This window comes from Cupressus sempervirens, chromosome 6, assembly GCF_028749045.1.
Source record: "Cupressus sempervirens isolate cs-2001-9-10 chromosome 6, ASM2874904v1, whole genome shotgun sequence".
NCBI classification, from domain to species: Eukaryota; Viridiplantae; Streptophyta; class Pinopsida; order Cupressales; family Cupressaceae; genus Cupressus; species Cupressus sempervirens.
Genome location: NC_143123.1, coordinates 55617901 through 55632303, shown reverse-complemented (window position 1 = coordinate 55632303; position 14403 = coordinate 55617901). Strand labels below are relative to the sequence as shown.

General features: G+C 31.7%; 1 pseudogene; it reads left to right on the top strand.

Moving 5' to 3' along the window:
* Positions 1 to 13405: 13405 nt before the first annotated feature.
* LOC149551111 (transcription factor MYB3-like) lies at positions 13406 to 14157 on the top strand (annotated as a pseudogene).
* Positions 14158 to 14403: the final 246 nt, after the last annotated feature.

Genomic DNA, 14403 nt, shown 5'->3' with positions numbered 1-14403 from the left:
GAAAAAGAGGCAATTCAAACATTGATAAGTTTTCCTACTATAGGGACTCCCATTGGAACAACACAATATTCAAGCACTAATGCATTACCACTACAAATATTAGCACCGGGCTCGAGCTCTACCAAGGTAGCAAGGGTACTTCACTATGGAGACCTTGCACTTGATGAGGTGATAGTCATTCCAAGATATGACTATCAAACTATGAGCATTGATTAGATTAATGAAGTGCAAGAGGCACTAGAAAAGAAGAGGAAAAAAAAGATAGCATGTATAGAAATTAAGGACATCTTTCTAGATGCATTCAGCTTGCAAATACTTGATGAGGGAAAGTCCATAATGGAGCAATTATCCAACATAGTGGACCAGGTACAGAATGAAGACCTAGACACCAATGCCAAATTGCTTGAGTGGTCTGAAAAGAAATTCTAGATGAAGGTAAATGAGAAAATATCTATTGAGGTAGCACTTTCTCAAGTAAAGCTAGCAAAGAAGATAGAGAAGGTAAAAGGAATACTCAAGAATATATTCTCACTATACTCCAAACTATGTGATTCCTCAATTTTCACACAAGAGACTAGCCAGAGGATTATGAGCTTGGAGAGGAATCTTAAAGTATCTACCATGCAGCTACCAAAGGATCCAGCTCAAAGTGAGAAGCATTTTGCTACAACACTTCACACACAAAAGGAATTAGCTATACTCAGAACAGATGAGGCAAACACCAAGGCCAAGCTAATGCAAATTGATTTTGTTATAACTCTTCACATGGAAGTTTTGTGCAAAGAACTAGCCTATGTAGAGAATGTCTTAAAGAAATATTTGAACCTTTCTACATTGAAAGGCCTAGTACACCTTGCAGTAGAGATATCCATCTAGCTTAAAGCACTAGAAATTGTATTAGACAATTGGGATGCTGCTCTTAAGATCATAATGGAGGTAAGAAAATACTTTTAGCTAAGTAATTAATTCATAGAATTCTTTGAAATAAGTATCAAAAAGGGGGAGATATAATAAATTGGGGGAGATAAATAAATTTTTGAGTTTTGAGGAGATAAGGATATAAAGCCAAAAGGATACAAAAATTGCAAGGGAAGATGTGTGAAAGGGGGAGTAGAAATAGAGAAGAGTAGAATGATAAGGAAAAGCATAGAAACAGCATGAGTAAAATCCAACATAAGGAGTTTTGAATACATAAATGGCACATCAGCTCAGTGGGAGTTACAAGTTTTGAGGTATATAGTCTTCTACAAGATTTTGAACAAGTTTTTGAAGTTTTGTACATATGTCAAAAAAGATGTATATTGTACTCATAAAAATTAGATTCATAATGATTAGTTAAGTGTTTTTGACACTCATTGCAAAGGGAGAGATTGTTGGTCTTAGATTGGTTTTGACAATTGAGTGTCAACACAGTTAAGAAATTTCTAAGTTGATGCCGAGTATAATATAGATGCCAAGCTACAGTATGTGTTGAGCCATAAATTCACTAGGTGCCAAGTTATTGAAGTTCCAAGAAAGTTTCAAGTGTCAAGTGACAATTGATGTCGAGCCAGTATATGTGTCGACTAAAGCATAGGAGCTAAGCAAGACAAAGTTACTATAGGAGCTCAGTAAGATAGAAATCCTATATGTACTGAGCATTAACAATCAGAAAGTGTCAAGTAACATAGAATCAGCATAAGAGTTTGTGCCTTCACAAACTCAAATGTAAACCATTTTTGAGCTGACTCAAGATGAATCTTGAAGGATCTAAAAGATAAGATTGAATCTATCACATTCCCACTATGCAATCAACATGCAACCAATCAAAAAAATGGAAAGAGCATGGAACCAATCAGAAAAATGGAAAGAGTTGAGTGAGAAAGATGGATGAATCTCAATTGTAGATTCATACCTAACCCTAAGTATTCAAACCTTTTTAAGGAGGACAAAAACCCCATAATTCAGTATTGTGTGGACTGCATGGAATGCATGAGAGAATGCTAGCTAAGTTTTGAAGGAAAGGAAAGGGGTATGAAGACTTAGTGGAAGAGTAAAATTGTAGAATCAGTTGGTAAGGAATAGAGTATCAACACTATGGACATCATTATATTAGATCAAGAAGGATCCGATTAGATTGGACCAAACAAGGATCTGAAATCAACAATTGAAGATTCTAAGTCATCAGGTCAAAACATTCTATAATACTTTCAAACCATTGTATTAGGAGAATGAAAATCCTATGATGATAGGTTGGTTTAACAGCCATTTTGTAGAACCTTTAACAAGGTGTTAAATCCTTTAACAGGGTGACATTCCAAGTGAGTGTTTGTAAATCCTTTAGACAGGTCATTTTTAATAGGGTGTATAGTCTTTAATAGGGTAAACCATTAATGATGGTCAAACTTTGTACCTTAACCAGTTTCATATTGTTGTAGTGATAAGTTGTGGGTGTCATCCCCACCCCAGTTTTACCTTCTCATTTTGGAGGGTTTCTACATTATCAAATCTTGTGTTATCTATTTTCATGCATGTATTTACTTTCATGTTAATTATATGTGTTAGATGCATGTGATTGATTTCAGTTAAATAAGTTTTAGAGGATAAAGTTTGGTACTTCTAATTTAGCCCCCCACCCTCCCCCCCTCTTAGAAGTATTCTTCCCACTTGTAAATTGCAATAGTTTGTCAGAAAAGAATCATTAATTCTAGAAATTTTAGAGGCCAACACAATGACTAAATATCATAATGCAATAGTCTTATTTCATTACTTAGCCAATGGAGAAAGTGGTATCCTAAGGATTGAAAATGTCTGAATTATCATATGGAAAAGGCACAAGTGCAATTTTGGGCATCTCTTCTTCAAGCTTATACATATAGGATGTATGGAAAAGTAGTAAGAGAATCACCACTTTCTATTTAGTCTTGTCCAATATGTGCCTAGAAAATTCTATTGGCTGAGCAAGGAATAAAAGATATTATTTTATGTTTTAATAGAGTTGTGTTGTGTTATATAATTATTTGTGTATTTTCTATTTAAGATTCATTTCTATTATAATAGAGCTTCAACCACATTTATTTTTTAGACAAGTCCCATAAATGTAGTTTGAAAGGGGATCAAAATATTATTGATTGCTATCGTTTATTTGTAATAGATCAACTAATGATCTAATAGTCATGCATAGAATCAGTCAAGAAAGGATCAAATACAATAATGTTGATACATGAAAGGAATTGGGTATATTATCCATTCTTGTTATATACATATCAATGAATTGAGCTTATAATAATATTGGTTAAAGTTAACTGATCTGATTTGGACCATTGTTATGATTTGATTAGTTAATAGTGAAGCCATTCCATGAATGGACATGGCTCCACATCATGGAGGCATGTCCTTTCATTAAATTTCTCCTTCATAACATACTTATACCAATTTCTCAAATCTAAGAGAGATATTAAAATCTATTAATATTCTCTCATTTTGGTGTTTGGTGATTTCAAACATGATGAATAATTAGAACTCTAATCTTAAATGGGATCTTTAACATGGTATTAGAGCCTAGTTAAAAGAAAGATCAGATTTATTTAGAGAGACACCTCTTCTATTATGGTAAGTTCTATGGAGTTAGAAATAATGTCTATTGGTTTTGTCAATACAAGATCAACTATCTCAAGGGTTGTCTGCTCTTCCTTTCTCAAGAGTTTTCTAGTCTTTCTTGAGACAATGACTATATTGACGTTAGCACTACCAAGTAAATGTTTACAATTTTCTACAAGTGTGATAACCTTGTAGCATTCTAATATTATTCTTGGCTAAGAAACAATTCAATGAGGACTTCACTTCAATCCCTACAAATTTCTAAGAATTTGAAGTTTCAACATTGCCCAAATTTTCTAAAAACATTCATTAGCATTACAACATTCTTGTGATTAAAATGTTTAATGAGCATGGACAATAGAAAATGACTAGAATGGCCTACAAATAGAAATATTCACATATAAATTATAATTTAACTAAATTATTTTGAAAATAATATTCAAAATTCAAATTAGTAGATATCATATATAAACCTAGCTAGAGATGTAGCCAATGAAGTTTGACTTTTGCATATTGTAATTTGTAACAAGGATTATAAAGTGTAAACTTATAGAAGTTACCTACTTTCTCCATTAAGTGTAGCATGTCATATAGAACACATAGTGTCAGTTGATTATGAAGGGACTAGTGTTTCCCACTATTAAAAAAATGGAACATAGGCTCAGGTACATACATTATATTGTAGTGGCCTCCTTTGCTAATTTGGCCATGTTTTGAAGACAAATCTTTCACTAGGCTTTATGATCCTCTGCTTCCTCCCTGTAATATTATTCAACATATCACCACACTCAAAAGAACTAATGAGAATAGTTCATGAATCAATGTAAATGTTAGAATGATCTAATATCATTTGTTTCTACTATTCAAATTCTTCTTCATGTCTCCCAATTTAGAGAAAATGTTATAAATTATAATTAAACATGATTGCAAATAAATAGAAACAATAGAATACCTTAGAGAGGAATAATTTGAGGTAATCCCATAGTAAGCCATTCTTTTGAATACTTCATACACTACAACTAAATTTCATAAATAAATGAGTTTGACTATGGTGTCCTTCTATATTATTGAAACCAAGAGATTCATACAGTTAGTTGTTGTGCAATCATAGTTTAGTGTTGACCTTCACTTGGTTTTGAGAATAGTTTAATATTCTCTAATAATCAGGGCCAACCATAAACATCAATCATTATCAAAAAAGTTACATAAGTAAGTTACATGAATCATTTCTTTTTTCCTTTTTTTTCTTCCCTTTTTTGATGCAGAGGCATATCCATGTCCTCATCTATATTTCTTCTCACCCGTGAATGTGCACTCATTGTCCTTTGCAAAGGAAAGTCCTCTGCAATAACAAATAAAAGGGTTAATTTTTTAAAACTAAGACATTAAAATTTTTAAATAACATTGTAGCACTCTTTACCTTGTCCAACTACATCATCTTACCCTTGGTTTGGTCCTCAACATGCTCATCAAGAACAACCTCTACATCCCCTACAACTACAATGCAAGATGTTTTCGTTAATCCCAACACATATTATAGTTAAATTTTTATTACTTCACCAAATTAAATTTAAAATTTTTACTTGTATTAATAATTCAAAAATTGAAAGTTGAAAAGAAAATATGTAACTTGAGTACTAGGATTTGCATTCGAATCGCTCCCTCTGTGGTGCTTGATTGATGTATCAAGATTGTCAGATTGCAATCCAATGTAAATAATTAGTGCTCATTTATCAACAATATATACATATAAATACAAGACAAATACCGAGAAATCTTAATCATTCATTTTAATACATATAAATATATTCAATTAAAAAATTTAAACAAATATATAATCATTGTTTCCTTACTTTAATAAAATATAATGACTTATATTTTTGGAACTTAATATCAAATATACTAATTGATAAAGTATTCAATTTGAAATAAAAATCAACTAACTTATTTACCACATCGACTAATCTAGTAGAAGAACCTTGTGCACTCATTGCTCGAACTCATTTAGCCATGGTTGTATAGCCTTTTGTGTAGCCTAATTTCTTGTCCTCTTCAAATATTTTTTTGAAAACTCCATGGCCTACATTTTCTCTTGGTATCATGAATTTTTTTATAATAAATTTCATCAAAGACCAAATTTTTAACAATTTATAAATAGTTGCATATAATTTTTCATTTACTTATACTTACAACTCGTGCAACAAGTTTTGAATAGCCACCTTAGTCGAGCTTGTGTTGCTCATGCTTCTATTTTCTTGCTTCAGTTGCCTTTGATGTATTAGACAACCTATGTGAATTTTGAAATATGTTAGATCATAGAAGTATTAAGAGTAATTATTACATAATTTCATTCTTAATATTATGAAATACCTTCTCTGCTTGGGTGGTACCATTTCTCCATCATCTCTTACTTTTATCTTAGCAGCATCCTTTATAAGATTCTCCCACTCAATAATGGGAATATAGGGAGGCCGTTGATAACAAGGTTTTTTTTCATCTAGGTCCTATAGTTGAACCTAATATACTTCGAAGCTTGGCCCACTTTCTCAAGGAGCCTAAGTCTTTCAATGACATTTGGTCCAATAAGTGATGTCATGGCATCAATGAGTTGGTCCTTTAACTCTTTTTCTTGCAAATTCTACCTTTTAAGAAAAGAAAAGAACTATTAGAATCATAATTTAACTGAAGCTACCTTTTATTTTACTTAAAGAAATTGATCAAATTAAGGAAACATGATCTAGCAATGAAATCAAAATATGATACCCTATATGTATAGTTAGTCCAAATATACACAAACATTCATCATTAAGCCTTTTATAAAATATATTATTCCCTATAAAATAATAATGTGATTAGTAGTTCTTGAAAGGGACTACATGGGAGGTTAGTGGATTTTATTATAAGATTTTGTAGTAAAAGAAAGGATCAATCTTTAAAGTACTTGAAAGTTGGGTTACTTTTAGGGAAAGACCATCTTCATTGTTAATGAGAAATTGATCATATCTAACATGGGAACACCTAAGAAGGTCCTCATTTCCTCCTACATAAAATGAATCCAATATTTACAAAATTTTCCCTAGGAAATAATAGTTCAAGTGAAATAAACACATGAAAAATGAGAGAGAAAAAGAGGAATCAACTTACCAATAAGCAGTGCCATCGCATCTGTCGCCAAGCTATGTGTTACAAAATTTATAATTGGCAGTGCCTCTTTGGTTTTGTTCCTTGTAGTAGGTGGTGTAGTGAACAAAGGTTCAATGTTAGGAGCCGAAGAATGAGATTGTTAGAGCACAATAAAACAAGATTGTTAGAGCTATTAAAAAAAATTGTTCAAGAAAAATACAAGTGTAGGATAGAACATGTGATGTACTTGAACCACCTAAAGTATCATCCTTTGGGGGATTTTCCTTGAATGCCCTTAGCATCATCTAAAAAAATAACACATACATTTTATTTAATGACATAAACAAAAGAGTATACTATAAAAACCATTATTGAGCTTTTGTTATAATTAAAAAATACATTAATACTTATTGAATGTGTGTGAACCAGGTCCACCAACCTATCCTCCATATATTTTAATGTAGGAGCCTAAGCTTGAGTTAATGCCAATTGTGATAACCTTCTTCCTATATCATTAATCAACTTTTTCAATGCAACTACAAGATCAGGGGTTGAATCAAAATCAATTATAAATTCAGCTAGCTCATCTTGCAGCTCCTCGTCCTTGTGGCCAACTACTTTTTCCTTTCCCTTTTCTAGATCAACATTGATTTGTGAGAGCAATATTATTAGCTCTATATTTAAAATCAATCCAAAATAGTAGTGAAGAATAAAACATAATAAAAAATATGCATTAACATATTTCTTGTATCTAATTTGTACAACAACAATAAGTTTTACCTATTGGGAAGAAGAATCATTGTCATCATGCATATCATGTGGTTGTTGATCCATACTCTAGCCCTAAATTTTAAAAAAAATCATTGGGACATGTTAAAAAACATGTTTTATTATTATAAGTTAGTGAAAACAAATATACAAATTTAATGGTGTGTTTATCTTCATTGCTTGGAGTTGGTTTTAAATGTGCATTTGCATACCACCTCACCTATGATAGTGGCTTTGTTTATATCTATTTGATTCAAATTGTAATCAATAAGAATCTCTTCACCTCCACATATTGATTTTATAACACATAAAAATACATGATTTCCTTTATGCACCTAAAACATGTAATTGGGTCACTTCTTAGTTAACACAGGTCATGTCCGATTTATAAAACTTGCAATATTCCCTAATGCTTTTGGCCTTCTATCAAGGTATATAGCTATTGTTTTACTTTTTTCACTAACCTTTTCTTGTATATAATTTTCCATGAGTGCATACCTACACATATTTTTTTAATATATCTAACAATCTATATCTAACTACTATAATCATAGCAAGGTTTGACATACTCCATCAATTTGACAACCTTGTTGTAAGAGACCTTTATGCCATCAATAGAAAATAGGCCCAAACCATGTAACAAAGATGTTTTTATGTGATGTATCCTCTCTCGAACAAAAAAATCAATTTTTATTGGAGGAAGTTCATTAAGGACCCATTGTTTCTGTAGGTGTTTGTACCTAAAAGGAACATCAGAGTCACCTTTACTCTTATCATCATAAGAACATGGCCCCCTTGAGAAAGGAAAAATCTCATGCTCTTATTGCACTTATTTCTAATATTTTGACCTTGATTTAGACATACTAAATGTCTCACTTTCTTCTTCCATTCCTACATTTTCCTCACTCGAGGAAGACAAATCTGACAAATACCTATTCGCTAGTTCCTGCACTTTATGAAATAAAAGAGATAGGTGGTAATGAGAGAGATATTTTAAAAATGGTAAAAGAGATTACTATTTATGAGGTGTACTAACTTATACCTGATGACCCATGAGACTATGAGGTATGCTCGTGAAAGGGCTTCACGTTTTTGCAATACTTAATCAATGTTACCTAAAAAACTCATAATACATATATACTCAAAATTACATCAAATATTAGCATCACATATGAATTATAAATATTAAAAGGTTATAATCATATCATCATCCTCATCATCATCCTCCTCCTCCTCCTCCTCATCATCATCATCATAATCAATAGAAGCATCATCATCACGATTAGTAGTAGCATCATTTGCATCAAGGACATCATCTGCTTAATGTTTATATTTGCACATATGGTTTTGAAACTTATATTTGGTGTAATTAATGTGTCTATCTGCAAAAATATTGGAGATGTTGTACTTAACATTTATATCTGCACATATGGTTTTGAATGAAATAGTTGGTGTAATTAATGTGTATATCTGCAAAAATATTGGACATGTTGAACTCAATGCTTATATCTACACATATGGTTTTGAAAGAACAATTTGGTGTAATTAATGTGTATATTGGCAAATATTGGACATGTTGTACTTAATGTTTATAGCTGCGCATATGGTTTTTAAAGAAAAATTTGGTGTATTTATGCCTCTTCATTTTGATCTTGTTCAAGGGAAGCTCATAAATGGTAATAGCAAACAAGAATGCATTTTAAAAATTAATGTTTTACAAGAAAATCCACCTGAAGAATTGTTAGCTCAGAAGCAAGAACATGGTGTTGATATTAGATCTACCTTGCTAACTCCTAATGGCTTAGACTATTATTATTTTTCCCCATCACATTCACTTTGATAGCCATGTTAGAGAGGTGATCTCACCTCATTCATCCTCATGACTTTGAAGGCTTAATCATGATCTTGGGTGCTCAAATTAATGTCCAAGACATTTGCACCTTAGGGCCCTATTTGATCATCATTTGAAAGGACCTCAATGTCAACCACAAAATGTCTCTTAGTATGTTTAGAGGTTTAGAGGTAATGTCATTGTGGAAGAGGCTTCTATAAGGGAATGAGCCTCATGATTATGACATTTATATAGAAGCAAAACTTGCTTCTTCAACTCCTTTCACTCAACTCCTCACTGAAGTTATTCTTGAAAATCCTTGGATTCCATTGTTGGGCCAATGTATCGAGCCTTTATATCCAACCATTCATTTTAAGTTAGGGAACACACTTCATTCCTGGCATGCAAGTGATGCATCTGCATATGCAATTTTATCACCTTGAAAAACTGCATTTGATCTTGCTAACTAGGAATAGTTTATTGTTCAAATTATTTTCAATTGAAAATTTATTTCTCCATATTCAACTAACATAAATCCTTGATTTTCCCAAATGTATTGTTTCTCTATTGTTATATATTGTAGAATAGATTTTTAATTTCTTTCTCCATGTTTTTATGATACATAGAAAAGTCCATATCATCTTAGGATAACACTAAGGAAAGTGGTTGCAAATATATGAATTAAAAGCTCAAAAAAGAGTTCAATTAAATAAATAATTTGTGTGTCCAATGCTATTTAATGAGATATTAAAATAGCTTATACACATATAACAATCGAAGTATGCACAAAGTAAGATCTTGGTACATAAAATTTCAGCAAAAAATAGAGGGAACAAAATTCAAATAGGGAGTCATATAGTATCTAACTATAATTATTAATTAAACATAATATCAAAGACAACCCTATTTACAATGTAATATCATTCTGTGTATTTTGTTAGTCCACACCAAAATCAATAATAGGACAATGAGAAAGAGAATATCATACTATTAATTTTAAAGATTACATTAGTTTTATATGTATCTCATTCACTCAAAAGACTTAATTGGAAAACCTATGTCCTGCATAAAGTTTTGAAAAAGGAAGGGTCCCAATAGGCCATATCCAAATAAATAATGATATCCAACAACTCTCAAGATATAGCCATATATAAGAACTAGAAAAAATTTGAACAAAGAGACTACCCATGCTTAGAAACCATTACCTTCAAACCACATTTCAATATGAAACCACCCATAATTAAAATTGGAACTAGATACCTAGGATGTTCACAGGAAGACTTCAATACATGCATTGTTACATCCTTGGCTTCCATTGTTGGACGGGCATATGGAGCCTTCATATCCAACCATTTTTTATAAATTGGGGAATGCACTTCATACCTAGCATGAAAATGATGCATCTACACATGCAATTTTATCACCTTCAAAAATTGTATTTGATCCTGCTAACTAGGAACAAATGATTGTTCATTTTATTGCACCTAATCTGATGACAATTCTACAAGAATTTGTAAAAAACCTAGCTAATTAGCAACTAGACCAATTTAACTGGGTTATGATTTTTTTCTTTCTAAAAATATCTACAATGATATTTAAAAAAAAAAAATTCTTGTGAACTCTACCCATCTTTTGTGGTCTACATTATTTTTGTGCAAGATCTTGAGGTAAGTCACTTAGTGGGCTGAGTGAGTTTTATTGTTTTATTATTTGGATTCTAGAATATGTATGTAACTGGATCATTTTTGGTAAAGTTGATTGTTCATTTTATTGTACCTAATCTAATGATAGTTCTATAGGAATTTGTAATCAACCCATCTAATTAGCAACTAGACCAATTTAACTAGGTTATGATTTATTTTTTTCTAAAAATATCTGCTATGATATGTTTTTGTAAAATTTCTTGCAAACTTTGTCCATTTTTCATGGTCTACATTATTTTTGTGGATGATGTTGAGGTAAGTCACTTACCACGGGTCGAGTGACTTTTATTGTTTTATTATTTGTATTGAGATATTGCTATCAAGATTTAACTATGTGATTTTTGAGTCAAACTCATTGACCCATGTTTCATGAGTAGTGATTCAACTTGAATCCATCTTTCATGAGAATAAATGGAACACTTAGCACTCATTGGATCTAGGTGATGCTCATAGGGGTGAAGCATCGAGACTACTCCAACCTGAGCGTGCTTAACTACGGAGTTCCCTCCATGGTTAAACTAAAAAGATTTTGGTTTAACCATGGAGGAGACTCCATAATTAAGCACGCTCAGGCTGGAGTAGCACTTGGATGGGTGACCTCTCGAGAAGTCTCATTGCTTCACCCCTATGAGCATCACCTAGATCCAATGAGTGATATTTGTTCCATTTATTCTAATGAGAGATGGATTCATGTTGAATCACTACTCATGAAACATGGGTCAATGAGTTTGACTCAAAAATCACACAGTTAAATTCTAAAAGCAATATCTCAATTTGACTTGCTGTGGAAATTATCTCCTACTTATAATTTGTATTTTTGGAATATGTATGTAATTGGATCATTTTTGGTAAAGATGATTATTCATTTTATTGTACCTAATTTGATGATAGTTCTACAGGAATTTGTAATCAACCCAACTAATTAGCAACTAGAAAAATTTAACTAGGTTATGTCTTGTTTATTTCTAAAAATATCTTCTATGATATGTTTTTGTAAGATTTCTTGCGAACTCTACCTATTTTTCATGGCCTATATTATTTTTGTGTAGGATCTTGAGGTAAGTCACTTAGCATGGGTTGAGTGAGTATTATTTGGATTATGGAATATGTATACAACTAGATCATTTTTGTTGAAGTTGATTGTTTATTTTATTGTAGCTAATCTAATGATAGTTCTACATGAATTTTTAATCAACCTAACTAATCAGCAACTAGACCAATTTAACTAGGTTATGGCTTGTTTCTTTCTAAAAATATCTGCTACAATATGTTTTTTGTAAAATCTCTTGGGAACTCTACCCATTTTTTGTGGTTTGCATTATTTTTGTGCAGAATCAGGATCTTGAGGTAAGTCACTTAGCATGGGTTAAGTGAGTTTTATTGTTTTATTATTTGGATTCTAGAATATGTATACAGTTGAATCATATATGTAATAACCATCTTGAAAAAGTTCTCTCTAAATATATAAAGAGATACATGTTTAGAAGGAAATATAAAGACATACATGTTTACAAGGAAAATAAAAAAGCATTTACATATGTGCCAATTCTTGCCCTTGAAGAAAATCGCAGAGCAAGGGCATGTAGATCACAAGGGCAGAACACAACAATGAAATCATAGAGCAAGGGCATGACACAACAATAAAATTATAGAGAAATGGCATGAAACGATAATGAAATTGTAGAGCAAGAGAATAGCAATGAAATGTAGAGATCATGAGGGAAAAGAAACCAAATGCACCAATCGCAAGGGCCGTAACAATGTTCATAGCTCTCCGCCTCTTTCATATGCAACTATCCAAAATAAAAACAAATGGAAAATGATTGTCATATTTTCATTTTTTGTTTTATGTTCATGAGGGCATTAAAATTATGATGTAGATGTCAGTATTGCAACAACACTGGGGACATTTGCAAAAAAAAAATTGGAAATGACCACAAATTACACCACTGTCAGAAATTGTCATCACAATTTAACCCCAAATGTTGTATTGTTTCTTGGGTGCCATCAAATGTTTCTTTAGTGGATTAGACTTGACAACATGCTTTCCACCAAGGGCATAGATCCTTGCCCTATTACTCTCAGATGTTGCATTCCTAGGCCCCTCACCGCTCTCCCAGTGGCTAGGATATTCATCATCGCCGCTCTATCTCTCTACAATGTGGATCTTTGATTTATTTCTGAATTTCATTGTGTTTTTTTTTTTTATCAATATTTTGGATCACACTCTATGATCTATGCTTTTTAATTTCTTGTTTCTTTTGGAAGGATCATAGAATGTGATTAGATTTGATACTAAAAACACACAATCAAATCTAGAAATAAACTGATATTTATGAATAGATTGTAAAAAATAGATAATGTTAATATTGTAGCAATGTTATAAAAATATAGATAAATGATGGTTGCAGATCTAAATAGGTGTGGAAAGAGCTACAAATTGTATTTTCTGAACAATCTTTGGCCAGATATCAAGCATCGGACCATCTCAAGTGATGAGGAGGAACTTATAATTAGATTACGTTGTCTCCTTGGAAACCAGTTTGTTAATGAATTGTTATGAATTTCTTATTGATTTCCATTCTAAAACCCAGTCTATCAATCAATTTATTTGTGTGTTTGATTTTATATATGTAGGTGGTCTCTGATTGCAGGAAAGTTGCCGGGAAGAAAAAATAATGAAATAAAGAATTACTGGAACACCCATCTCAGAAAGAAGCATGAGACTTCCACAAGAATTCAAAATAGAAAACAAACTATATCTGGTTCAAATGGATAATACAATAATGATATTGTTAAACCTAAGCGTGTGGAAGGTTCTCTAATAACAACACCTAATTACACAATCACGAGTAACTATTTGAATAAGGGTATTCAAGATTATGGCTCCAAATAAATTTTCAAGATTCTTCTGGATGATTTAAACTTGCTGCCTTTCATTCAATCCCACCAAACTCTTGGATTTTCAAGGAGAGTAATAATAACATTGTAGCAAAGAATTCTTCGACTCTAAATGAACTGCCAAATGCACACTGTAATATGTTTTCTATTCCATCCAATTTCATAGTTGAAGATTATGAGGAAGGAATACTAGATATTTATAACGGCCCACATCTTATAAAAGATTGGATAAATACGTTGGAATACATGTAAGGAATAAGAACGGAAGAACAAAATATGCTTCCATGACATCATGAGTGAATAGATATCATATGTATCCAATTTATTAGAATGATTTACCGAAAAAATATTTTCCATAATTAACTTGTGAAAGATTGTATTCAATAGAACTATCAAGTCCTCATTAGTACCTTGAAATTTTACAAACTCTTAGTCATTAAGAAGAGCTTTAAAATCTAGGTTTTGAGTCTACATAACTTCAAATCTTAAAGGAAATAT